Source organism: Jaculus jaculus, chromosome 11 (genome assembly GCF_020740685.1).
Source record: "Jaculus jaculus isolate mJacJac1 chromosome 11, mJacJac1.mat.Y.cur, whole genome shotgun sequence".
NCBI lineage: Eukaryota > Metazoa > Chordata > Mammalia > Rodentia > Dipodidae > Jaculus > Jaculus jaculus.
Window position 1 is genome coordinate 66,271,596 of NC_059112.1, and position 26,940 is coordinate 66,298,535.

The window sequence follows — 26,940 nt, forward strand, 5'->3', positions numbered from 1 at the left end:
TCTCCCAGATTTTAGCTGAGCATATAGTCTCAGAAGAAAGACTATATTTCCCAGCTTGTCTACCTGGGACATGTGACTAATTCTGGCTAATGAGAAATGAGAAGTGTCAAATGTCAGCTTCCCCAGGGAGCCTTCCTAAAAAGAAAGAAAGAAAGAAAGAAAGAAAGAAAGAAAGAAAGAAAGAAAGAAAGAAAGAAAGAAAGAAAGAAAGAAAAGAAATTGAAATATCTTTCCACATTTGCTACCTACAAGCTGAAGTTCTTGCAGCTATTGGGACCTATAAGAATGAGGTGGTGGAAAGAATGTAAGAGGCAAAGAAAGGTAAGATTGCTCACAATGCAATTATCCAGACACAGAATGACCTTGATATTTATGACCTTGCAAAGCCTGAAATTACCTAAACAAGACCTTTATAACATGAGTAAAAGATGACATCAAAATAAAAGACAGACTAATTGGAAGGGGGGGCGGTTGATGGAGTGTAGATTTGAAAGAGGGAGTGGGAGTGAAAGAAGGGAATTATCATGGTTTTATTGTCTATAATTATGGAAGTTGTCAATAAAAAGTGAAAAATATATAAATAAATAAATGAGGGCCACCCCTAGGAATAGTGGACTAGGGAGCTGAAGGGGGAAACTTTACCCATAGTTTGTCATCTAGCCCCAGATAAGCCTCAGACTATCTCTACACTTATATGCACAAGATAATTTAGAAGCAAACTATCTTATCAAAGTTATTATTATATGAGGCACTTGAGGCTCTGTTCTATGAAGTAATCTATGCATTATATACAGTATATAATCATGTAACTAAATTATCCATTCTACCAGTATTGACAATGCATCTGAATAATAGTTATTCAGCAAAGTGATCCTTTGAAGACACAAAACACATCATGTCACTTCCAGGCTTAGCAGCCTCCACCACCTCCCATAATCTATAAATAAAATCCAATACATAAGTAACAGTAAAATCCAAACCCTGTCCATTTCCTTCAGTGGACCTATGTCTAAGCCCACACCTCACACCTGCCCATTGATGCTCCCAGCACATGAGTCATGTCTCCACTAAACTAAAATTCATTCAGTTTGTGGTTTTTCTGGTTGCTATTGGCTTTTTCTGAAACACTCTTTTCCATTCATTTACATGGCTGACTTGTTTTAATCATTTCATAGAAGTTACCGCTTAAAAATATCTCCCTTAATCAGTCTGTCTAAATACACACACACACATACATACCACCACCACCACCACCACACAGAGTAATTCTGCACCCTGTCATTTTATCCTCTTCAAACATTAAGGTAATCTTATTCCTTTATCTAACATATTCTTTCTTATTCCTTAATATAACATATTCTTTCAGTATTCTTACACTAGTAAGGGCCATGAAAACAAAGACCATATTGTTCAACATTATATCCAAGAGGTTAGAATGGTGTTTGATGAGTAAATAAATATTGATTTAAAATGGGTGGTCCAGCCAGGCGTGGTGGCGCACGCCTTTAATCCCAGCACTTGGGAGGCAGAGGTAGGAGGATCGCCATGAGTTCAAGGCCACCCTGAGACTACAGAGTTAATTCCAGGTCAGCCTGGACCAGAGTGAGACCTTACCTCAAAAAAACAAAAAAAAAAAAAAAAAAAAAAAAAAAAGGTGGTCTGGAGTACTGTATTTGAAATGAAGGAGGGAAGGGTGGGTTAAGAAGAGAACTGGGTGTGCAGGTACCTCATGTAATCCCAGTACTTAAGAGATAGGGGCAAGAAGAACAGGAGTTCAAGATCACCCTCAACTACATTGTGAATTCAAAATCAGCCTGAGATATGTGGGATCCTGTCTAAAATAAAAAGCAAAGGTTTCTCAGTGGCCCAAACAAGAGCTCAGATATGGTTGTAAAGACTCATAAACCCTTGGACTTGGATCACTTTGCCATTAAGAATTTTTTTTTAATTTTAGAAGCATAATTTAGTATACATATCATATAGCACATAAAATGGGATTTGGAAAAGTATCTCATAATAAAATGTGTTAATATTTTTGCCAAAAACAGAATATTCACACAACAGGCTTTAGCCTGCCAGCAGCCTCTTGCCAGCACATGGCTCATTTGGCCATCAGATACCTATCAAATCTGATGCCAAAGATTATGAGGGGGGGGTGTATTTTCTCAGAGCTTTTTAGATTTTATATTGAAAAATAAGTATTGGGGTTATACTTAAAATATCATTTGAGAGACTTTTAGAAATAAATTCTTATATATAATACTTACTAGTAATACACAGATAACCTTCTGAACATGAATATTACAAATGCAAAGTTATATTTCTTTCTTATTCAGTTGATCCTAGCTACCTTCTTTGCAAAGCTACAAAATATTTAGAGAATAAAATATTTGTGTAATTGGTGATTTAGTAGTCATAGAGCCAGCCAAAATGCTTTGGGAATGAGGAGAATCTAGCAGTGACTAATGTTTGTGGAGAGCTGACTGTGAGGAAGGAAATTCTAAGCAATGCTCAGGTCTTTGCTCATGGAGGCTTTACCAGAGTGCTAGGAGTAAGTGCTATTATTATTTTCACTTTACAAATACAGACATTGAGACCAGAGAGGTTTAGACCTTGAGCCTGAGATTTTTTTTTTTTTTTTTTTTTTTTTTTTTTGTCTTTTTGAGGTAGGTTCTCACCTGAGCTCAGGCTGACCTGGAACTGATTCTGTACTCACACGCTGGCCTCAAACAGAAACATCCTACTACCTCTACCTCCTGAGTGCTAGGATGAAAGGGCCACCATGCCCAGCAGCCTGTGATTTTTTTCTTTTTATAGGCAGGTGACTTTTTTTTTAGGAATTTGAATTGAATAGATAATTCTAGTTAATTCTCCTTTTCCAAACCCCACATAATGACCCCTTCTCCACCTTAACAATAGCCAAACAGTAACAGACAAGAGACAAGACCCTGGGAAAGGCAGGTCCAGGAACTGAATCAGATCAGAAAAGAAATCAGAAGGACTCCAGAGGGAAAGAGATGAGACCAAAAGTAGGAGAAACAAATGGGAAGAGGAAAAGACAGAGCTTCTAGAACTCTCCCAGGAATAGGCTACAATAGAGCAGGATCGCCATTGGTTCATTATTGTCACGAGCGTAGCAGACCCCTTGTCCTCAATTGTCCATACAATTCCTACATGAGGAGGGTGATTGTTCTGATTCACAATATGTGTGCAACATTGAACCAATATATTAATCAGTCTTTACTGGACAGAGGGCCCTAGAAACACAAATATTAATTAGACAGTTTTACCCTACAAGATCTCATAGTCTCCCAAGTAGAACAAACATGCACATGCATATAACAGTGTATTACAGTCCGTTCATTCAAGAATATTGACTGGGCCTGTACTATCTGCAAAGCCTTAGTTAGGCACGGAGCAAAATAGAGAGATACAAAGCCTTGTGGGTTCAGGGGTCAAGCAGGAGCACATCCACCTGCCTAACAGAGCCAGGTATATCAATAAAGGAGTGGGGATGAAAGGAGAGAGCTGTGATGCTTGGAAAGGCCCAGTCTTATGAAAGGATCCGATGACATTCTGGTGGCAATCACTGGATCTAGGAGGCATACAGCAATGTCTGACCTGATCTTGTAAAAGAGGCCGAATATAACTTCTCTGCGAATGCTTAAACATTGGCAGAAAATCCAAACTATTTTTAACACTACATCATCACAAAGCAATCTAAAAGTATTGGTAGCAGAACCTGAGGAAATGATCCTTTTCATTCCTTTTCCCTGCTCAACCCACACCTCTTCCCTGTCCTTCCCCACTGGCTTTTCCCCTGCCCAGGTGTCCTTCTCCCCCAGCCACATGCTCCACTCCCCTTAACGCTCTATCTTTACTCCAAGCCAGCCTATTGCCTTCCAAAGGCCTTCACCATGCCCCCTATAAATCCTTCCTGTATTTCATCATTCCAGACTTTTCCATACCTGTTTTTCTCACTCAGATGAGGGAAATAAAAAGCTAATTTTACAGAACTCAATCCAGCTGGTAAAAGAGAAACAAAACCATATAATCTATAGGTTAGTCCTTCATAAGGTAGGGTTTGTGGCTTTTCATATACGCTCCTCTCTCCCCACTAGCAACTTTATGACCCTACAGAGCCAGATCTATTCTTCTCACAAAACTTTATGGTTATTTTGAGTTTTTAACTGTCTTCTTCATGCATCTTTCCTTTGTTCTTTTGAAGTTAGGAAAGCCTGAGCCAGCCTTCTTTTAGGACTTGGATGCATCATGAGCTGAAGGGTCAGTGATTAATCATAAGCAACAAGAAAATATATTATAAATTGCACATATATGTGCTGTATGCATAAAAGTTTCTAGGTGTTACTTCTATAAAGATCTGTTTGGAAAGATAACTTCTGTAGGCTTGTTACCAAAACCTCAGAAGATGTTTTCATTTTTTAGAAAAACTTGGCTTTTGTTGAAGAGATATGAGATATCATAAAAACGATTGCAGGTGACCGGCTGGTCTTTTGTTATATCTCTAAACATAAGACAAACAATAATGTGAAGGCTTTTTTTTCTTTTTTTGCAAAAAGAACTCAATATTAGTCACAGTAAGCCTGAACATATGGAAATAGGTGCTGGGCAGAGAGGGGGAAGGGAAATCCACTCATAGTTTTTTGAACCTTGAAAACTGAAAAAATATGTATCCCTGCTTTCTGTATATGCACATAATGTAAAATTTCATCAACCACAATATTTTAAAAGACAGAAATCATGAGATATATCACATCTAAATGGAAATATCATCTAAGGAAGGTGCCATTTATCAACATCACTCTGAAATGCAGTGGAGGATGTGATGGCATTATGTAGATCTCAAATATCTATGGGTGAATGAAATTGGGTAACCTTAGCAACCCCAGGTACATCCATGCAGCTATAAATCAAATGTCAGCACTCTGAGCTATGCACAAAATAAAGAAATAATTCTTTGAAATATTCATAACACTATGCAGTGTATTATTTTGTAAGTCTGTCCCCATTATGCATTTTTGAATCTAGCTAAAAAAAGTACACATAATATTTGCATAAAGCACCACCCCCACCCACTCCACCCACCAACCAAACGACATCCACACAAGCTTTTAGAAACAGGCAGACCTTTACTGTATTGTAATGTCCGCAGCAGAATTTTGGTTCTTGTGTGGGGGGAGGAAAGAGGATTTTTGTATGTAGACAGCTAGCTGACAGCAACCCAAATGGATTTGTATATATCATTCCATTAAAAAATAACAACTAAATAAGGTATGAGAATTTTGGTAAAAGTGTCATGATCGGGATACATTTTTGTTGTGTAAAAGTAATATGTTAAACATTTCACTCTGAAACTGGAAGAATTTTGCTTTAAAAATAAGTAATTTGTTATAAGCAAGAAAATACACTATTCCTCTGATGAGTGGAATCTTGCCCATATGAAATTATAACATGTGGTATGAAATAAAGACTTGTATTTCATTTTCACTTAGACTTCCTTTCTTAGATAATTTAGTTTGTTTGGAGGAATTTTTATATAAATACATGTTAGCACCTCGTTTTTAAAATTCTGTCCCTGCCTGTTCTTGGAGTTACACCTACAGTACCCAAACGTCATAATACTTACTGAGAGAGATTCCAAGTGCCGTGAAATGACACAGGGCTCAGGACAATTCTAACTCCCACAGATGTCAACACACTGTAACTGCAGTAAAAAATAAAATAAAATAAAATAAAATAAAATAAAATAAAATAAAATAAAATAAAATAAAATAAAATAAAATAAAATAAAATAAAACAAAATAAAATAAAATAAAAACATAGTGACTAATGGTTTTGCAGTAAAAGTTTTATAAGCACGTCCAGCTTCCAGTCCAAGCCAGCTAACCAGTGCTCACAAGCACTTGGTGCATGGAGGTGGCTGTTGTAGCAAATAATACTGCTTTTCACACACAATTAGCATACTCATATATGTCTCATTTCACAGTGAATTCTCTTCATGTTAAATACATCTAAAGTGACACCAAGAGAATAAAGATCTAAAAGTGGGAATTGAAATAAGCCATTGAAGAGAAATCATCTCATTTATCCTCGATCTATTTGTTTCCCAAGTTGCTATTCTCCTCACTCTGTAATAATTGTTCTGGACCTATAGCACATGCTTCAATGGAAATAAATTACTTTATTTCTATTACGCCACTAATGGCTATGTGACTTAATTTCATTAGCTCGAACCTGTTGACAGTATTCAGATTTCCATAGCAGGACGCACTTAAAATGAAGATTCTTTTCGATTCTCAATTAACGGAATCGTTCTCTTTCAACTGAAATGAATGTTATTGAAACCAATTAGCATAGACTGGAAAATCTCTCACTAATGAGGGGAGTGTGGGTGAGTAAACAGCAATGAAAAGATGAAATTAGAAGAGAGCCTCTTCTCATTGGCCTGAATAATTACATGCTTAGTTGCCTAATTGTGTGGTGAAAAGTACAGCGGTGATAGTAACAGATTGCCATGTTCATTAGGCAGCAAAAGGCCACCTGCTGCTAAGCTTCATTTTCCTGCAGTCGATATACACGTGTTTATCCCTGGGGATTGATATTTGGACACAACACTAGCTGGGAAAAGCAAATGAGCTTGCCAATATGCTGCAATATTGTGTCCTTTATGGCAAGATACAGAAGCTTAATATGTCAAATAGAATGAATAAAACCAACAGTGATAATGAAGTTTATGAGGAAACTGACCTTAGAAGAGTCTCAGTGTACAACTCCAAACTGTGTCGAGTTCAACCTTTCAGTACAGATGTTCTTTTCTGGCCTGAGCGGCTCCAAATTACATAGTACAAAAGATAAATTACAATGGTTGGGGCCTTGGCGATATTTTAGACAATGGTGTAATGAAAGCATGCGATGTAACAGTTAAAATTGAAAACAAATGTTCAGTCTTAAAGGCAGAGATGAGTGTGAGAGACAGCATCATTTCTATGGCCTCGCTGTGGACAGATCAAAGGAAAGCCCCTTTGTTCACCAACTGGCCTCCTTCAAATCCCCTTCATGTCTTCAAATAGTCTGTCTACAATTGTTTACACATCCTCCCACCAGCTCATGTTGCTTATAAGACACCATCCACTGTTCCTCTCCCAGCCTACCAGCTGATGATGGTCTACAAACTTGGAAGACAAGAAAACATAGACTAATGTTTTTATACAGCAGCCTTCTTTTGTAGGCATCATCACTGCATTCCTGGTCATGTTGGAAGAAGTATCAATACACTAAGTCTTACTCTTGGTAAAAATGGGTGCTTTCTTAAAAATGAATTCAGGACACTAGGCAAGAATCCCCCTATGCTCACACATCAGCACCTTGCATTGCGAGGAGTAGGTAATTGAGTAATGAGGCACCTGGACCAACTGGTGGCCAGAAACACAAACCCTGAGCTCTCAGACAAGATGCAATGCAGAAGGATTTGCCTTCTACTGTTTTTAAAATCTGTTTACATTACCTGCCAACATTTACAAACAGAGTACCTGGCATAAACAGCTACACGGTTGGCATTTCTGAATTTTCTGGAGAACTGGAGACACTAGCCTTCATCCCAACATGGCAGCAGTCAAGTGGACATCACTTGTCATGAGCTTGTACCCCAACACCTGGCACCATACCAGTTGCTATTTATTATTGCCCTTGCTCTATATTTTTTTCTTATAAAAATACAGTAGTTCCTAGTATTCTTACTGTTTTCAGATGTGAGGAAAATTAGCCAATATATCTTCTAAGGAAAAATAAACTTATCTTGGGACTGGGGGTGGTCATGCATAGTGGGACATTTGCCTAGCCTGTATATTGCCCTATATTGGATCCCAGCATCACAGTGTATATATATCAACATATAGCTGGCTTGCTTCACTCATGGATGGTACCCCACCTGGCCTCTGCAGGAATTTCTCTTTGTCATTCTGAATGCAATGCTACCCCCTGTTTTCCACACAAAGAAATGGCACTTCAGTGAGGATGATGAGCAGGAGAATCCTAGGCCTGTGCCAGCTCTCTTCATCAGCATAGACTCCATCTGTCCGTCAACACAGACCCTGAGAAATGAACAGTATCAATCCAGGCTTCAAGGAACATATCCAAATCTTTAAAGAATCACACAACAACCAAGGTAAATTTATACCATCAATGGCTTGGCTGCTATAACAACTGCCTGCTATGCACATCAGAAAGAGTGGGGAAGGAAGCAGCCATGAGCTCAGAGGGCAAATAGAGGCTTCCCTATACATATTAAATAAAAGAACGGAAGGAAAATTGAAACTTTGGGTGAAAAACCAATCATCTTGACAGAAGCAAGCCCCTTGCAGAAATCATTCACCCCAGGATGTTGAGGACATAGGCCTCAGCATTCTTGTGACAAAACTACCACTATCCACGTTCTGGATGAGGCCCAGATCCTACAAGACAGAATCTGGAAAGCCAAGTAGGGACAGATGATTGCGCTTTCTAGTACCTAGGCTCCCAAATTTATTCATCTTGACTCATCAATCAAAACTTGCTGTGTGAGTCCCAATGTTGATGCAAGATAGTGGGCCAGAGACTGAACCCATGCTGGGGTGAGCAATAGGAATGTCCTGCCTGGTTGCACAACTCCTCATTGTACTAAATTATGCCAAGGAGTATTGAGAAATCTTCACAATAACTTTTCCCTCTAAAAATTTATTGAAACATAAACTGTTTTGTTTTTTCCAAGTTTCTTATTTATGCGTAGCATTTTTTAGCAAATGTAAATTAAATATAAAAATTTTAAAACACTATTTAATAAGTTATATTTATTACACAGGTGGTATATATTTATTTATGAAAATACATAACTAGAAGGGCTAGGGAGATAGCTTAGTTGATAAAGTACTTGCCATGGAACCATGAAGCCCTGAGTTCAGCCCCTCAGCAACTGTATAAAGGCTAGGCATAACATCTTGTACCTGTAATTTCAGTGTTGGGGAGGTAGACACAGGAGAATCTCTAGGATTGGCTGGCTAATGAATCTAATGTCAACCACTAGCTTCCAGACACAAGCATACCTGTGCACCCATATGCATATGAACATACATATACACATGCACACACATATATCCATGCAAAAATAAAGAAAATAACTACAGATAACTAAAGGAAAAATGTTTATGTTGTGTGGCATCACTATCAGAAATAGCTACTATTAAGATTTTGATGTATAATGATTTTCATGTTTGAGTACATATGTAAAAATTCATATATATGTGTGTGTATATGCATATATATGTGTGTGTATGTATGTATGTGTGTGTATGTATGTATGTGTGTGTATGTATGTATGTGTGTGTATATATATATATATATATATATATATATATATATATATTCTTGAGATAGGGTTTTACTCATAGTTTGAGGTTTTGATGGCCTCAAACTCACAGCAGTATTGGAAGTGCTGAACTTGTTTATTAGCAATAGAGGCTCTCAATCCTAAACACTGGGGTTGTAGGCATGAGCCACCATTCCTGGCTACTTCTTATTTTCTTATTGTAAGAATAATACGAAATAATATAATCATTTTAATTTTATTTATTTATTTGACAGAGAAAGAGGGAGAGACAGAATGGGTGTGCCAGGGCCTCCAGCCACTGCAAACAAACTCCAGACACATGTGACCCCTTGTGCATCTGGATAACATGGGTCCTGGGGAATCAAACCTGGGTCCTTTGGCTTTTCAGGCAAATGCCTTAACCACTAAGCCATCCCTCCAGCCCAATATAATCATTTTTAGTACACATTTTGGAAAATGAATACTTTTTCTTTATCAACTCCCTTATTTTTATTAACTTTTATTAATGTATAAAATGAGGTGCTTCATTAAATAAATATATAGCTATATTAACATTTTACTTGTTTGTAGAGTATTCAATCCTCTATTGCCAAACATTTAAGCTATTTCTAATTGCTCATTATTATTTTAGTATCCCATAAAAAATACCTTGACACAACATATATTGTGTTTAGTGAACATTTCCAAAAATAGATCTTCTAAGTCAAAGTGTATGTCCTGCAATAATTTGGGTCTAGAAATGTTTCCCCGTCCATGGATATTACACTGGGTATCAAGAGTCTTACTGTTGAGTGTGGGTTGGCTTCTTAGTACTTTGTGCCTCTTTGTCTAACAACATCAGATATTTTCAGTTATTTATTGAATGACTGCTGAAGTCCCAAGTACAGGTTTCTATAAGACAGAGAATCATACTATTGTTCACTTAAGGTAGCTTCCTCTCCTTACTTCTCACCTATGTAGCAACACTGATTCTGGTTTGTCACTTTATTTTACCTGCATTTGTGCTCACCTTGTCACCCTAAAAATTTAAATACACTGATATCTGTCTTTGCCCTCATGGTTTCTGCCCTTCGTGGTGCTTTGCAAGTCCTCCTGTACTCTGGGATTTCAGCAATTGCATCTGTTGTTATTTTAGTTATTTTTTTCTTATTTGGCTTTTATTTTTGAATATTTAATCCACATGGAATTTATTTTTGAATAAAACATGAAGAAGGAATATAACTAATTTTTCCAAAGAGTAATTCAGTTTCCTCAACACTATTTATTTAATAATATAGCTTCTACCCACTGACTTGAGATAATATCCACTTTATCATATTATTAGATACAGTTGAATCTGGTTGTGCACTTTCTAATCTATTCAATTTCCTGTTTATTACTGTATGAAGACTATGAACTTTAATTTATTGAGCCACTAAATGCATAGAGTTTTCTTGTTAAACACCCTGATGATCATGATAATTTTTTAATAATTAATTTAGTTATTTTTTATTAATTAGTTTTGTACTCTGTGAATACAGTCAAGTTAGTACCATTGTTAAGCTCATCCATGTCCTACCCTCTCCCCTTGGCCCCTCCTTGTTGAGGTATATGTTAGCCCACAGTTATGGGTAGGATAAATGTCTCTGCATATCATGACCCAACATGTGGCTCTGACATTCTTTCTGCCCCCTCTTCCGCAAAATTTCCCTCATCCATGCTGGGTTCATTTTAGGTCTGCTTCAGTGATGAGGTCTTGGGAACCTCTATGTTTCTGGATATCTGATTTGGTAGGAGTTGATTGTTCTCTGTGTCGATCTCCTTCACCCTTGTGCTTCACCCAGTTCACCAAGAAAATAGCACCCTTGCTTGTTTCGCCAATTGTTCTTAGTTTCAGCTGGGGCCCTTTTGAGGTATGATGGGGTGGTTCTCTCCTGAGGATCTGCGTCTATCTGTAAAAGAGAAGCAGATTCTCCAACGGAGAGTAAGTTAGCACCAGACAAATGGGATAACCCTTATTTTTTTATAGAGAATTTAATAGGTGTAGGTCCTCTTGTAGCCCACGATTTGTGGTAGCTTGATAATGGAAAGAGGGCTTATGTTTGGATATGGTTCTGACTTGTTTCCCAGCTCCAGTTCTGGGTCCCATTCCATTGAGGGAATCAGTTAGCCAAATCAAGAGCAGTTGGTTTCCCACCATGGCTGTGTGCCACTATTGCACTTGTGTGACAATCACAAAAATTCTCAGCTATTTCAGCATATTTGTTTTCCAGATGAACTTCAAAACAATGTTTCACTATCCTATCTTAAAACAAGCCCCATTTTGACATAGCAAATGCATTGGCTTATTTAATAATACAAATTTATTTTTAATTTAAATTAAAATGTAGGGATGAAGAAATAGCTTAGTGGTTAAGGTGCTTGCCTGCAAAGCCAAAGGACCTAGTTTTGATTCCCCAAGACCCACATAAGCCAGATGCACAATGTGGCTCATGTGTCTAGAGTTAGTTTGCAGTGGCTAGAGGCCTTGATGCACCCATTTTCTCTCTCTTTCTTTCAAATAAATAATAATAGAATCTTTAAAAACTTTTTTTAATTAAAATGATTAACAGTAAAGCTTCCAAGAAAATTGAGAAGTTAAAGAAAAATAAAAGAATTATGCATTTTATGAGAGATTTTATTGAAATTCCTTGACATCAGTTTGGTCAAATATTTTACAGATAAGAAAACTTACGATAGAAAGGTGTTGTTGGAATTGCCCTGTCATAGAAAGGGAAACAGACACAGAATGAGGCAGTATATACTCAACTTATATTCAGTGATCCACTTCACTGATTGACGGTGGGGGGGTTACTTCTGCTTGTGAGTAAACACTCCACAGTATGTACTCTCTTTTCTTTCCTCTAAATAGACAACAATGAGTGGAAATACAAAGGAGGTCTGCAGTAGCTGATCCATCATTAATTCTGTATATATCATATCATATATAGGTATATATATATATACATATATGTGAATATATATATAATATTTATGTATATTCTAATTAGCAACAGTAAAGAAGCAGGGTAGAAGTCCAATCCTAAAACTCCCCTGAAAGTGTGTGTCTGGGTGATATTGGAGGATGGTAGTGTAGGCAATCTGTAGCAAGAGACTCAGAAAACCCTTTCCCATTGCACTAACCTCGACACTAGGAAATAGCTAGGGAGCCCAGTGAAAGCCCACCTTGAAACATCACTGAGCATTATTTGTAGTGCCTGGGCCTGGAGAGGGTTAGTGAAGCTCCCTTTCTCAGCAAGATTATTCCTGTCATCTGAGCCAGCCACTTGAAACCTGCATAGATGAGACAGAAAGAAGACACCAGCCACCAGTTCACCCTAATGAGCTTGAACAATCTGAAATCGAGGTCATTCGCACATACAACTATCTGAACAAGTCCCCCACCCCCATCCCTGACTTGAAGTGAGCTGTGTGCCTATTTAACTGATGGAAGGCCATGAGACTGGTATGTGTGCACACAGGGGCTCGGAAGTCAGCCCATCAGTTGCTCTGGCAATCTGACTAATTTTCCCAAACATCCACTTCCCTAACAGTGTGACAAAGCTGACATCCTTCCTCAGGCCATTGAGTTAGTGACAACATGGAGGTTGAGTGCATTGCACCTAGTGAGCTCTCAATAAATGGCAGCTATTATTGTGTTTCTCCATGGAAAGGCTTGTTTTGTTCTTTTTTTCTCATTTTTGTGTAAAAATCAAAACTATTAAGTCTCTTTCTTAAGAAATAGGAGAATGTCAGAATTAAAATATTGGGTCTTTTTTAAAAATACTGTGTTTTCAATTCTTGGAGGTGGAGGCATATTTTCAAGAGGTAAAAAGCAAGTCTCTCCAAGCACTTCATTTTGTGCTGTGTAAAGCTTACAATTCCTCCACTCTGCATATAAATCCTTTATCAGCAATGAGCAATTCTCACACAGTTTTAAGGCTCTGCACCAGCTAACTTTTGTAATTTCTTTATCATTATATTACTACCTTCAGCACATACACCCCATAATAACATAAGAAGAAAGTCTACTACCAGGACACTCATCTGCATCTGCCATCTTTGCTTCAAGAAAAGAAGAGCAGGAGAGAAAACATTATACTACCCCATGAATGTGGTTACAACCACAATCTTCCATATAACCTTCAGAGTACAGTTCACAATGAGAGAGTAGGGCATTCAATAAAACATCAGTAGAGCCTCACACCAAGCTCAGATCCCTTTGCAACTTCCCAGGGCTCATTCCCCTGCAGATTGCCCTAGATGCACTACCACATGCAGCCCTGGGGCCCCAGTGGACCTGCATAATAGCAGAGGTCTATTAGCACCGCAGGCCCACAGAAGGCTTATGGCAACTGAAGTACACCATCCCATTTGTCAACTGCTAAAGCATTAACAGTAAACTAGAAACATTGACTCAGGTCAGGTTGAAACTGTCTTTAGTTCAGAATCGAATCAAGCTAATATTAACTCAAGCTAATTAAGTCACATCCTAATTTCTACCTAGACTCTTAATACTGGTGCTTCCTGTCTCAGAATAAAGTGATAGACAGATAAAACAAATGCTACCTTATCTAGTTAGGGCAATGCTATGAAACTGACAGAGAAAAAATAATGTCACTGCTCTCTGTAAGAGTGCTATGGCTTTAGCCCAATGGAATATCCCAGATCCCCCATTTATCTTAAGCAAATGCCCAGAAGGTTTAAGGCCCAACTAGTAAATTGACATTAATGACCAAGTTTGGTTTAATTTTACAAGTGGTGAGCAGGTTATTAGATAGTTTACTAGCTGCCTAATGGTCTATTCTGATTTATGGGAGATGTGACTATGAATGTTTGCTTTGGAGAGATATACACTAAGTAGAATCACTAAAACTCTAAACTCTAAGTCACTAAAACACACTGGAAAACACTGAAAAGAAAATCACTAAGAATGAGTCAAATATAAATTTGTATTAATATTACTCTGAGTCTTAGAAACCAATGATATCTATAAATCATAAAAAATCATGCATTATATTAAATCTACACTAATGGCAAGTACTTTTATTTGATGTTGTTTAACCCTTTTCATTGCAGATATGATTATTCAGTAAATAAAGATATTTTACTTAGGTAAAATACACAAATTTAGTCTAAGAATAATGAAAGGAAAGAAATGTTGTTTGCTTGAGTCTAATCATATGTTCTTTAAAATGAGCTTTGAATTATAATCCACCATGTGCTCCCTGTGTTTTCACTCTGGGAAATGCTGACACAAGATGACTCAGAACTTGAATCAGAGCTTCAAATCCAGCCCTCTCTGGCTGAAATGGCCAGTGTAGAAGCTGCCACCTGTTTTATACAAAGCCTTCAGCATCTGGTCATTGTTTTCTAAAAGCTTTGAGATCCAAAAAGAGACTGCATTTTCAGTGGGAGTCTTAACCCATGTTTAATTCTGGAAAGGGACAGGCACTTCATGATTGAGTCTAACCCTAAAGCCATCCTCCAACCAGACTAACATTGTGGGCTTTAAAGAAGCCCCTGCATATGACCCATATGTGTCCTAGTCAGGAACAAACTGAGCCTATATAACCAGTATATGCCCATTATACAGTGGGCAGAACCATGAGTTAGAGCCTATGTCTGTCTTGCTCAGATATGAAAGAAGTGTTGAGTGAAAGATCAACAAAATTGGCATATTTGTTATGTCTCTGTTTGGGTCAAATCTATGCTATGCTCTTTTCAGATAGCTCCTCACATTTGATGCCTTAGTACCATCTTACAATTAGAGAGATTTCAGGTGACTAAAATTCTTCAGGCCTGAACAGTTTGTCCAAGGATCCAGGATGTAATCAAGCTGAGACTGAATCCAAAGTCCCAAGACCAAGACCATACTCTTGATAATGTGGCAGAAGAAATTTCTAAGATGGTTTTGTCTTTATGTGTATGAGAACATTTCGTCCTGCTTCTGAACTTTTGAAGGGCAACCTCTCCTGAAAATGTTGGATCTAGTACCGGTAATATAAAAACTTAACACTATTCACTATATGAAATTTTTATAATGATTTTCCACCCCTGTAGATTCCTGCTAATATTGCTTATACTTGGGAGTTATATCTGTTGAATGAACAATAAAACAATCTGAATAAAAGCCATCCTATCCAAAAGAGAGAGAGAGAAATAAAGACAAAAAAGATTAAAAGCCTCAAATCTTAAGGTCCAATTTTATAGTTTTAATACCAGTTTTAAAAAGTACATAAGTAATACCTCCTATCAAAAGCCACGTGTTTGGAGTTGAAGAGATGGCTAAGTGGTTAAGGTGCTTGCCTGCAAAGCCTGATGGCCTCGGTTCAATTCCCCAGTACCCATGTAAATCCAGATGCACAGCACAAAATGGCACATGCATCTGGAGTTTGATTGCAGTGGGTGGAAGCCCTGAAGCACCCATTGTTGCCTTCTGTCTCTCCTTGCAAATAAAAGCAATATTTTAAAAAAGCTATATGTTTAAGGCCAACATGTGAACAGAACTTACATTCTGATTTTCCAGAAAGGGAAAAAATGCCACTCCTTTAAATAGACCACTCAATCAAAAGACAGTCCCAAAATCAGTGTCAAGGCAGCTGCCTGTCTACGCTTGCATTTACACACAGACACACACACACACACACACACACACACACACACACACACACTCACACACAGCCAATTAAGGTAGTAAAGGAAATAATTGGGATTAATTTTAACAGTCCTCTTGATGTTTAAACAACATTGTCCTTTTAAGAACATTGAGTCAAGTCACTCTCCCCTAAGAAAAAGGCCATTTATATGAGAAGTCTGCATTTCCTTCTCCTGTCCTATCTTGCACATGTATATGTGCGCGCAAGTACACATATGTGTGTACATACTATTGTTTCAAAACCACTTATGAGATGTATAGATAATTCCCTCTTATTTGTTAAAACTCCAGTGTGTTTTCCATAAACAAAAATTTATATATATACTCACAGTATATTTATCAAAGTCAAGAAATTGAATATTGATATAATATTAACTTCATGCCATATTCCAGTTTTATCATTTGTCCCATCATGTCTTCTATAGCAACTCTCCCGTCTCTTCAGAACCCAGTGCAAAATCAGATACTGCATTAAGGCATCACATTTCTCAGGTCTCTTTAATTCAGTTGCTCATTCTTCTTTTCCTTTCCTGCCCTTGACATTGTAGGATTCCCTTCAATTTGGATTTGTATGGTGTTTTCTCAGGATGATATGAGATTCAGGTAATTTTGGCAGGAATATCACAAAAATAATGCCATGGGCTTCCTGGGGGATCATATTAGGAGGCTCATGATGTTGGTTTGTCCCATGAGTGACAAAGCTCGCTTTGATCACCTGGTGAAGGTGGCATCTGCCAGTTGCTCACTGCAATGTTACCATTTTTCTTTTGTAATTAATGAATAATGTGGGAGATGCTTTGAAAGAACCCTTTGAATCTTGCAAACCTGTTTCTCATCAAATTGTACCCACTACTTTTAATGTCTATTAATCATAACTACAAAATGGTGTTTTTAAACATTATCAGTCTTCATTCTATTTATCAGCTCTACTTCCAATATCAGAACAAGTTTATTTCTTTCTTCCATCCCCACTTATACTTGTCTATTTATTTGTTATTCATATAGACTGATGAATCTTTGTTTTATTCAATGTGTGATAATCCATTAATATCTTTTTTGATGTTCAATGCCACAAATAGTTTGAATATGATGCTAGCTATGAAATCCATTTCTCAAATGTCAAGAAACTAAGACAGCTTTGAATATAAAAAACAAATCAAGAAAGTAAAAAAATTTGTTTTTGGTATCCTCTCATCAAAAAGGAGCCAGATATTAATAGAGAAAATTTAGAGGAAATGTTAAGAAAAGAAAAATAGGAAATAACCATACAATTGGATTTTATTTATTTATTTATTTACTTGAGAGAGAGTGATAGAGAGAGGGAATGGGCATGCCTGGGCCTCTAGGCACTGCAAATGAACTCCAGACCCATGTGCCACCTTGTGCATCTGGCTTTATGTGGGTACTGGCGAACTGAACCTGGGTCCTTTGACATTGATGGCAAGTGCTTTGGATAAAGCCATCTCTCCATCCTACAGTTGGATTTTGATGACAAAGGAGCAGGCTTGGTAATTGTGATCAAATGCCTATAATTGGCTGTCCCTTCACAAAATCTCTTACTCCCTCTTCATTTCATAGTTCTAGATTCTGCTTTTAGGAGATAGGAGGTACACATGCTATTTTGTCAGGCCCAACACTCTCCATAGACCAGTTGCCACGTGCATTTATAGAAAGGATACTGGAGATCCCACAGTGAAGATCGCTGTTTATTATTTTAACTTCACGTAGATAGATAAACATTGTAAGCAACATCCTAACTCATCTCCTTGAACACAAGCAAATTAAATGTAATTTTTTTTCAAATAAGCTTTCATGGACACAGTATACCTTCTTTCTTTATTTCCCCATCTCTTTATTTCCATATAATGGAATGTTCAGTGCTTGAACTTAGCATTACTATTCTTTTTCTTTTTCTTTTTTTTTCCCTGAGACAAACCCAACAGACTGGCCTTTATTTTTTGAGAGAGAGTGAGAGAGAGGATAGGTGTGTCAGGGCCTCCAGCCACTGTAATCAAATGCCATACACATGTGCTAGCTTGTGCACATGTGCAACCTTGCACATATGTCACCTTGTGCATCTGACTTACATGGGATCTGGGAACTCAAATATGGGTCCTTAGGATTCACAGGCAAGCTCCTTAACTGCTAAACCAGACCTCCAGTCCTACTATTATTTTTTTTTATTTTTTTGTGTGTTTTTTTGAGGTAGGGTCTCACTCTAGCCCAGGCTGACCTGGGATTCACTATGGAGTCTCAGGGTGGCCTTGAACTCACAGCAATCCTCCTACCTCTGCCTCCCAAGTGCTGGGATAAAAGGCATGCACCACCATGCCAGGATTAATTTTTATTTATTTATATATGTATGTATTTATTTGTGTGTGTGTGTGTGTGTGTGTGTGTGTGTGTGTGTGTGTGTATGCATGCCTGCTTTCCAGGTTCTCTTGTCCCTGGCTACAAATGAATATCAGATGCTTGTGCCAATTTTTGTGTCCAGCTTACATGGGTGGTGTGGAAATTGAACCCCAGTCAGGCTAGCAGGCTTTTCAGGCAAGCACCTTTAACCACTGAGCAATCTTCCCAGCCCCAAAATACTATTCTTATTTTTCAAAAGCAGCATCAGAATGTTAATGCTATTAATTAAATAACTAGCATTTCTTGAGCACCTATTTTTCAGTCACACTGCAAATCATTTGCTTTCATTATTCCACTTAATTTTTAAAACCACACAAACCTATGAATTTGCATGAAGATGTTGAAGTGGCAAGGGCAAGGGGCTTGAATCAGGGTTCTTTGGAGAAGCCACAGTGACAGACATCTAGTCAGTCTGTCTGCAATCTTGCAGTGTATTTGTAATTGTTCTGCAAGGTATATACAATGAGGGGCTCTGTCTCTGGTATCAAAACTGGAAGCCTGGGCTAGAGAGATGGCTTGGCAGTTAAGGCACTTGCCTGCAAAACTATGGGACCTTGGATTGATTCCCCAGGACACATGTAAGCCAGATGCACAAGGGGGCACATGCATCTGGAGTTTATTTGTGTTGGCTGAAAGCCCTGGCACATCCATTCTCACTCTCTCTCTCTCTCTTTTTCCCTCTCTCAAATAAATAAAAAATAAAATAAAATAAAAACAGAAGTCTTTGAGGTATTCTACCTCCTGAGCAATCCTAAAGAAGAGAGCTCTTAGAAATAGAAATAAAAGCTATGCTATGTGAACTGTTCAGGCTTCCAACCTCAGCATCCATCTTGCTTCATCCTTCATCTCCCCTCCTTCCTTTCCCCCTTGCCTATCTAATTAGATAGCACATCCTTTTAATTTTGACTCTAAACTGTCCCTTAGATCCAGTCAGTCCTTTCTATTGTCCATCAGCTGATTGCACCCCTCATTCCCCTGACCTCTCTGCTGGGTTCTTAACCTTCTCTCTCTTCCTACTCTTCATTAATCACACCTACAACAGGAAATTATCTCGCTCAGCTTGACTCATAGCCTCAAAGGCTGCCCATTGCTTACAACATAAAATCCTACTTGTTATTTTGGCATGCTTAGATGCCTAACACATGGTCCTCTTATTTCTCCATCCTGGCTCCTCACATACTGATACACTTACATTTTCCTGAGACATCACTACATGGTCCCAACTTGTCCTATACTTGGACCATTATTCTGCCACTTTTCCCTCTTCTCTGTTCCACAATCCTTACCTTGTCAGTCTCAATTTCCTCTTGTCAAAGACCCACTGTTTAGTGAGGAGCAAGCAAGACTTTAAAACTCATTGTCCATAAAAGGACTTCCTTAATTAGATTTCTTTTCTTCCTGCTTCAAACTGTTCTGTTTGATTTTATAATGTACTTTTCAAATTCTGCCTTGCATTAAAGCTAATTGTGGAACCATGTCCCCACCAGATTTTGAATTGTATAAAGAAGAAAGCCATCTCAAATATCTGGTTCCCCACAGGCACATGCTAAAATATGCCTCTACTTATTGATGGGAAATTTTGTCATTATAGTAAAATGGAATATTTGCATTTGTTTATGATAGGCAAAAATTATGAGGTAGATCAATATATGTTTGATACATACATATCTATGCCTACAATTTTATACAGTTATATAAGTTCATTAACTACTGGCTTACAGTAGGTATCTAACAAACATCTATCAATTATTGATTGAAAAGGTAAGCTATAAATAGACATTAATGGGATGGAGAGATGGATTAGTGGTTAAGGCGCTTGCCTGTGAAGCCTATGGACTCAAGTTAAACTCTCCAGGTCCTACATTAGCCAGACACACAGTGACACAAGTGCACAAAGTCACACATGCACACAAGGAGGTGCATGTGTCTGGAGTTCAACTGCAGTGGGTAGAGGCCCTGGCATGCCAATTCCTTCCCTGTCACTCTCTCTGTCTTAAAAACAAAGTCCAGTCTGCTGGGCTTGCCTCAAAGAATAAAAAACAAATAGACATTAGTTACAAAACTTTATACACTGTACTGTAGATCAAATCACTCAAGATTTGACATCTACCTGTTTTATTTAGTGTAATATTTATAAAGTACATTACCCAGCAAGGTATGGTGGTGCACACCTTTAATCCTAGCACTCAGGAGGCAGAAGTAGGAGGATCACTGTGAGTTCAAGACCACCCTGAGAATGCAGAGTGAATTCCAGGTCAGCCTGGGCTACAGTGAAACCCTACCTTGAAAAAAAAAGAAAACAAAACAAAAAAAAAAGTGCATTATCCTTTTGAATTGTAAGGTGAACAGAGAGATTTATAACAAGAGTTGGAACTGGTATCTTTTACTACATAAGGAGTTCTAACAGATCCATAAGGAAAATGATAACCACACAAAAGAATTAGATAGTTATTCACAGATCTTTTAAAGAATAAATATAAATGGTTAATAAACATGCTAAAGTTGCTCACTTGCTAAATAATCCCAAATTGCAAGTTAAAACAATGACACACCATTGTTTTCTGTATAAACATGGCAAAATTGGTCATAGGTAATGTTTATTCTCATTGTTGGTAGGATTTAAAATTACTACAAACTTTCTGGATTTTGGTGACATATCTAAAATCCTTTAAAAGTTCTTACTGTTTAATCTAATAATTACACTCTTGGGAATCTATTATGAGAAAAATAATCAGGAATGTACATTAAAGAGTTATGGTAAAAAAAATTCTCATCAAAGAGTTATTTATAACAATAAATCGTGGTAAAACTAAATTATTAAGTATAGGAAAATAAATTATGTAACATTCCTATCATGTACTATCTAGCAATCATTAAGAAAAACATTTTTGAAAGTTGTTTAATAGTATGGGGAAAATCAAAGAAAATAAGATGCAAAACAATACAGTAGGATCCTATTTAGTGTAAATTATTTGATGAGATGACAGATATTTTTTCCCTTCATACATATCTCCTTTCTCCAAGTTCTGACACTACAAAAATAGTTTATATTCTTTAAAAACCAAAATGAAAATAAAAAATGATACTTGATTGTCTTATACCTAGTAGAAACCAAGACTCAAAGACCAAACAAGTCAGTTTTTTATTTCCTCAGAAAGTGAAAATGACTAACTTCAAAAAACCACCAGAACATGGCTGTAAGCTCCCATTTCAAAGAAATTGTGTGGTTTTTGTGATGGACAAATTTAAAGAGACAGCCAGTATTATTCTCATCTGTGATATATCATTTCTGCCTCTGATATAAGTTTTAAAAAGAAAAAAAGTCACATCTACTTCCTTTTTTATTTTAACTCCCTACAACTATACAGATACCATTCAGTAATAAAACAGCCTCAAAACACATGCTCATTATTTCACATTTACTAACCACAAATAATTGTCTCTTATTCTTGAGATGATCAATTATTCATATGAAAATAGTGCCAAATTATTAAAAGGCACTGGATTAATCTGTGATATTATTTGACAGCCACTGATTTGAGTGACAGCAAAAAAAAAAAAAAAAAAAAAAACAGTGCGGTCAAAGCCACTATGAATAAGACAGGAGTAGCCCTCTCCTATAACTCACTAAATTTCTTGGGTTTAAGACCAGATAAAACACATGACTGAGAAAAAGAATTGTCCAGTCAAGAGATCTTTCTGAGGTGAAATTGGGATACTCTTAATTCCTCATAGTGAACAAATCACTTTCATTTCCATCAAACCATTTTTCTAGAACTAATAAAATACATACTTTTATTTTTTAGCAATGTAAAATAGCTCCTAGTGTAAGCATAAGAATAAGTAATGTTTACTTAACAATTTCATCTAGGAACCAACGATGATGCCATGTGCCTGAAATCCTTTAGGAGACTGAGGGAAGAGGATGCAAGTTGAAGGCCAACTTCAACTACATAGAAAGACTCTCTCTCAAGCCAGGTGGGGTGGTGTCCACCTTTAATCCCAACACTCAGGCGGTAGAGGTAGGATTGCCATCAGTTTGAGGCCACCCTGAGACTACATAGTGAATTTCAAATCAGTCTGGACTACAGTGAGACCTTACCTTGAAAAATCAAAAAAGAGAGAGACTCTGTCTCCAAACAAACTGACTGAAAACAAATAGAAAAGATTATACTCATGTTGCCCCACTTTATATAATGAAAAACATCTTACTATATTATATAATTATCAGAGCAAAAAGTTCTATATATCAGAATTTGATTCTTAATGGACCATTTTCATTTAAGAATAGTTAACCGACTTCCGGTTAAGATGGCGGCGTAGGTACCACGCCAAAGCAGCCTAGGGGGGGGAAAGACCAAAAAAAACTCAGCAAAATACACACTTTTGCTAAAAAGTGAGGTGTATAGGAAGTTGAGGCGGCAGCGGAGAAGTGGAAGAGTTATAGAGCATCCAGAGCCTGCACAGGCGGGAACAGCGGCTCCGGGGCGGCTCGGCTACCCGCCGCAACCGCGGAGCGGCAGAAAACCACCGGACTCTCGGCTCGAGCCGCAGGACAAGCCAGGTGCGGGATTTTCCCCTCACACCGCGCTCTCCGCAACTCGGAAAACGTGAGGGGAGAGCGGCAGCGAGCAACGGAGGGAGGAGCAGACCGCGAGGTAAAAGCACACGTGGAGAAGCGATACAACCAGAGCAGCCGCGGCTCCCTCCCCTCCCCCACCGCCTGAACCCAGCTCCAGCGAACACAGCAGCGGCCCGGGACCCGGCCACGCCAACTTGGGCTGACGGCGGGACCCAAGCAGGAGCAGAATTCGGCAGCAACTTCAGCGGCTCCAGCACCGGTACCAGTGGCCCCAGCAGCAGCGGACCCAGGAGCGGCAGCGGTGGCAGATCCCGCAGCAGCGGCTTCGGGGTGAGCAGCAGCGGTGGACACGGCAACGGCAGCTTCAGCAGCGGTGGTGGCTCCGGGGGTGGCAGCTACAACAGCTGCAGAGGCGGCAGCAGCGGCTCAGTTTGCCCCGTAGGAAAAGCAAGTGCCCAGCTCCAGAAATCAGAACAGCAGCCCGACGACCCAGGCAGCAACTTGACTGAGACCACAATCACCCAAGGTAACTGGGATTGCACCAGGGAAGGGTCTCACTTGGTCACAAGCTGACTTGGATACCTCAACAGACCAGAAATCTAAACCTCTTTGTTGATAGAGGATCTGGTCATTATAATAACTACTCTTGCATACATACTCGGGGCTGTTTTTGATGGAATAGGTACAGTGTTTAGTTAAATTTTAGAATCTACCAGTATATTATTCCACTCAGCCTGCTTGAATACTCCTATAGCAGGGAAACTCAACCCCTAAGAACATCTTTGTAGATACTCTGAGAGTCTTAAGAGCCACACCTAATACCTTAAGGTCCTACCCTGAAAATATATTACATCAAATCAATTGATACAGCTAAGAATACACAGCTAGCTAGAAAATCCAAGCATTAACTTAATCCAAGATGCAAAAATATATACATTATAACACAAGAAACACTAAAAAGCAAGACGATATAAATCCACCTAAAAGTATTAATGCATCAGAAATGTCCTCCAGTGAGAAAGAGTTAGAGGAAATGCCTGAGAAAGAGTTCAAAAGAATAATTATAAATATGTTCAAAGAGGTCAAAGAACACATGAAAACAATCAAAGAAGAAATCAAAGAGGAAATCAAAGGAATCAAAGAAGAGGCAGGACACCAATTTAATGAAATAAAGAAGGCAATACAAGACATAAATAGGGAAATAGAAATAATAAAGAAAAACCAGTCAGAATTACTAGCAATGAAGAACACAGTTAATGAAATAAAAAACTCTGTAGAAAATCTCACCAGTAGGATGGATGAGGGAGAGGACAGAATATCTAAGCTAGAAGATCAGGTGGCAGACCTAATGCAGTCCAACAAAGAGAAAGACAAACTTATAGAAAAGTATGAGTGGGAATTTCAAGATATTCTGGACACTATGAAAAGATCCAATATAAGAATTCAGGGCATAGTAGAAGGAGAAGAACTCCACTCCAGAGGCATAGTAGGCATCTTCAACAAAATCATAGAGGAAAATTTTCCCCAAATTGGGAAAGAGGTGCCAATACAGATACAGGAAGCCTTTAGAACCCCAGCCAGACAAAACCCAGAAAGAAACTCTCCTCGCCACATTATACTCAAACTTCCAAACACACAAACCAAAGAAAAAATATTGAAAGCAGTTAGAGAGAAAAATCAAGTTACCTACAAAAGCAAGCCCATCAGGATTACAGCAGATTATTCAACACAAACTTTTAAAGCCAGAAGGGCCTGGAGTGATATATTCCAAGTTCTGAAAGATAACAACTGTCAACCAAGGTTACTTTATCCTGCAAAGTTATCCATCCAAATAGATGGAGAAATAAAGACATTCCATGACAAAAGCAGGTTAAAGGAATATCTGAAGACAAAACCAGCTTTACAGAAAATACTTGATAGAATCCTCCATGCTGAACAAAAGGAAAAGCACACATATAAGGAACCTAGAAAAAACCAGCCATACTCAAATACCAGTTAACAGAAGAGAGCACAGGTAGAACAAGTAACACACACACACACACACAAATGGCAAACATAAATACACACCTTTCAATAATATCTCTTAATATCAACGGTCTCAATGCCCCAACGAAAAGACATAGAATTGCAAACTGGGTTAAAAAGCAGAATCCTACAATTTGTTGTTTTCAAGAAACTCACCTTTCTACAAAGGATAGACATTATCTTAGGGTGAAAGGTTGGAAGACGGTGTTTCAAGCAAATGGGCCTAGAAAACAAGCAGGGGTTGCTATCCTAATATCAGACAGGGTGGACTTTAGTCCGAAGTTAGTCAAAAAAGATAAGGAAGGTCACTTTATATTGATTAAGGGCACACTACAACAGGAGGACATTACAATCCTAAACATATATGCACCTAACATGGGGGCTCCCAAATTCGTCAAACAAACACTATTAGAACTAAGGTCACAGATAACACCAAACACGGTGGTGGTGGGTGACTTTAACACCCCACTCTCATCAATTGACAGGTCATCCAGGGAAAGAATAAACAGAGAGGCATCTGGACTAAATGAGGTCATAGAAGGAATGGACCTAACAGATATATACAGGACATTTCATCCAAAGGCTGCAGAATATACATTCTTTTCAGCAGCACATGGAACATTCTCTAAAATAGACCATATATTAGGACACAAAGCAAATCTTAACAAATTCAGGAAAATTGAAATAATTCCTTGCATTCTATCTGACCACAATGGAATTAAACTACAAATCAGTAGCAAGAAAGGCTATAGAGCATACACAAAATCATGGAAACTAAACAATACACTACTAAATGATGAGTGGGTCAATGAAGAAATCAAAAAGGAAATCAAAAAATTTATAAAGTCAAATGATAATGAGAACACAACATACCAAAATATCTGGGACACAATGAAGGCAGTTCTAAGAGGTAAATTTATAGCCTTAAGTGCCTATATTAAGAAATTAGAAAGGTCGCAAGTAAACGACCTAATGCTTCGCCTTAAAGCCTTGGAAAAAGAAGAACAAGGCAAACCAAAAAGTAGTAGACGGGAAGAAATAATAAAGATTAGGGCAGAAATTAATGAAATAGAAACAAAAAGAACAATCCAAAGAATTAATGAAACAAAGAGTTGGTTCTTTGAAAGGATAAACAAGATTGATAAACCCTTAGCAAATCTGACCAAAAGAAAGAGAGAAGAGACACAAATTAATAAAATCAGAGATGAACAAGGTAACATCACAACAGATTCCAGAGAAATTCAAAAAATTATAGGGACATACTATAAAAGCATATACTCCACAAAGTATGAAAATCTGAAAGAAATGGATGATTTCCTTGATCTATATGACCTACCTAAATTAAATCAAAATGAGATTAATCACTTAAATAGACCTATAACAAACATGGAGATCCGAGCAGTTATCAATAATCTCCCAACTAAAAAAAGCCCAGGCCCGGATGGATTCACTGCTGAATTTTACCAGACTTTTAAGGAAGAGCTAACACCATTGCTTCTTAAGCTTTTCCAGGAAATAGAAAAAGAAGGAATCCTACCAAACTCCTTCTATGAGGCCAGCATCACCCTGATACCAAAACCAGGCAAAGATAGAACAAAAAAAGAAAATTACAGACCAATCTCCCTCATGAACATAGATGCAAAAATTCTCAACAAAATATTGGCAAACAGAATACAAGAGTATATCAAAAAGATCATTCACCCTGACCAAGTAGGCTTTATCCCAGAGATGCAGGGATGGTTCAACATACACAAATCTATAAATGTAATACATTACATAAATGGGTTGAAGGACAAAAATCACATGATCATCTCATTAGATGCAGAGAAAGCATTTGACAAAATCCAACATCCCTTCATGATA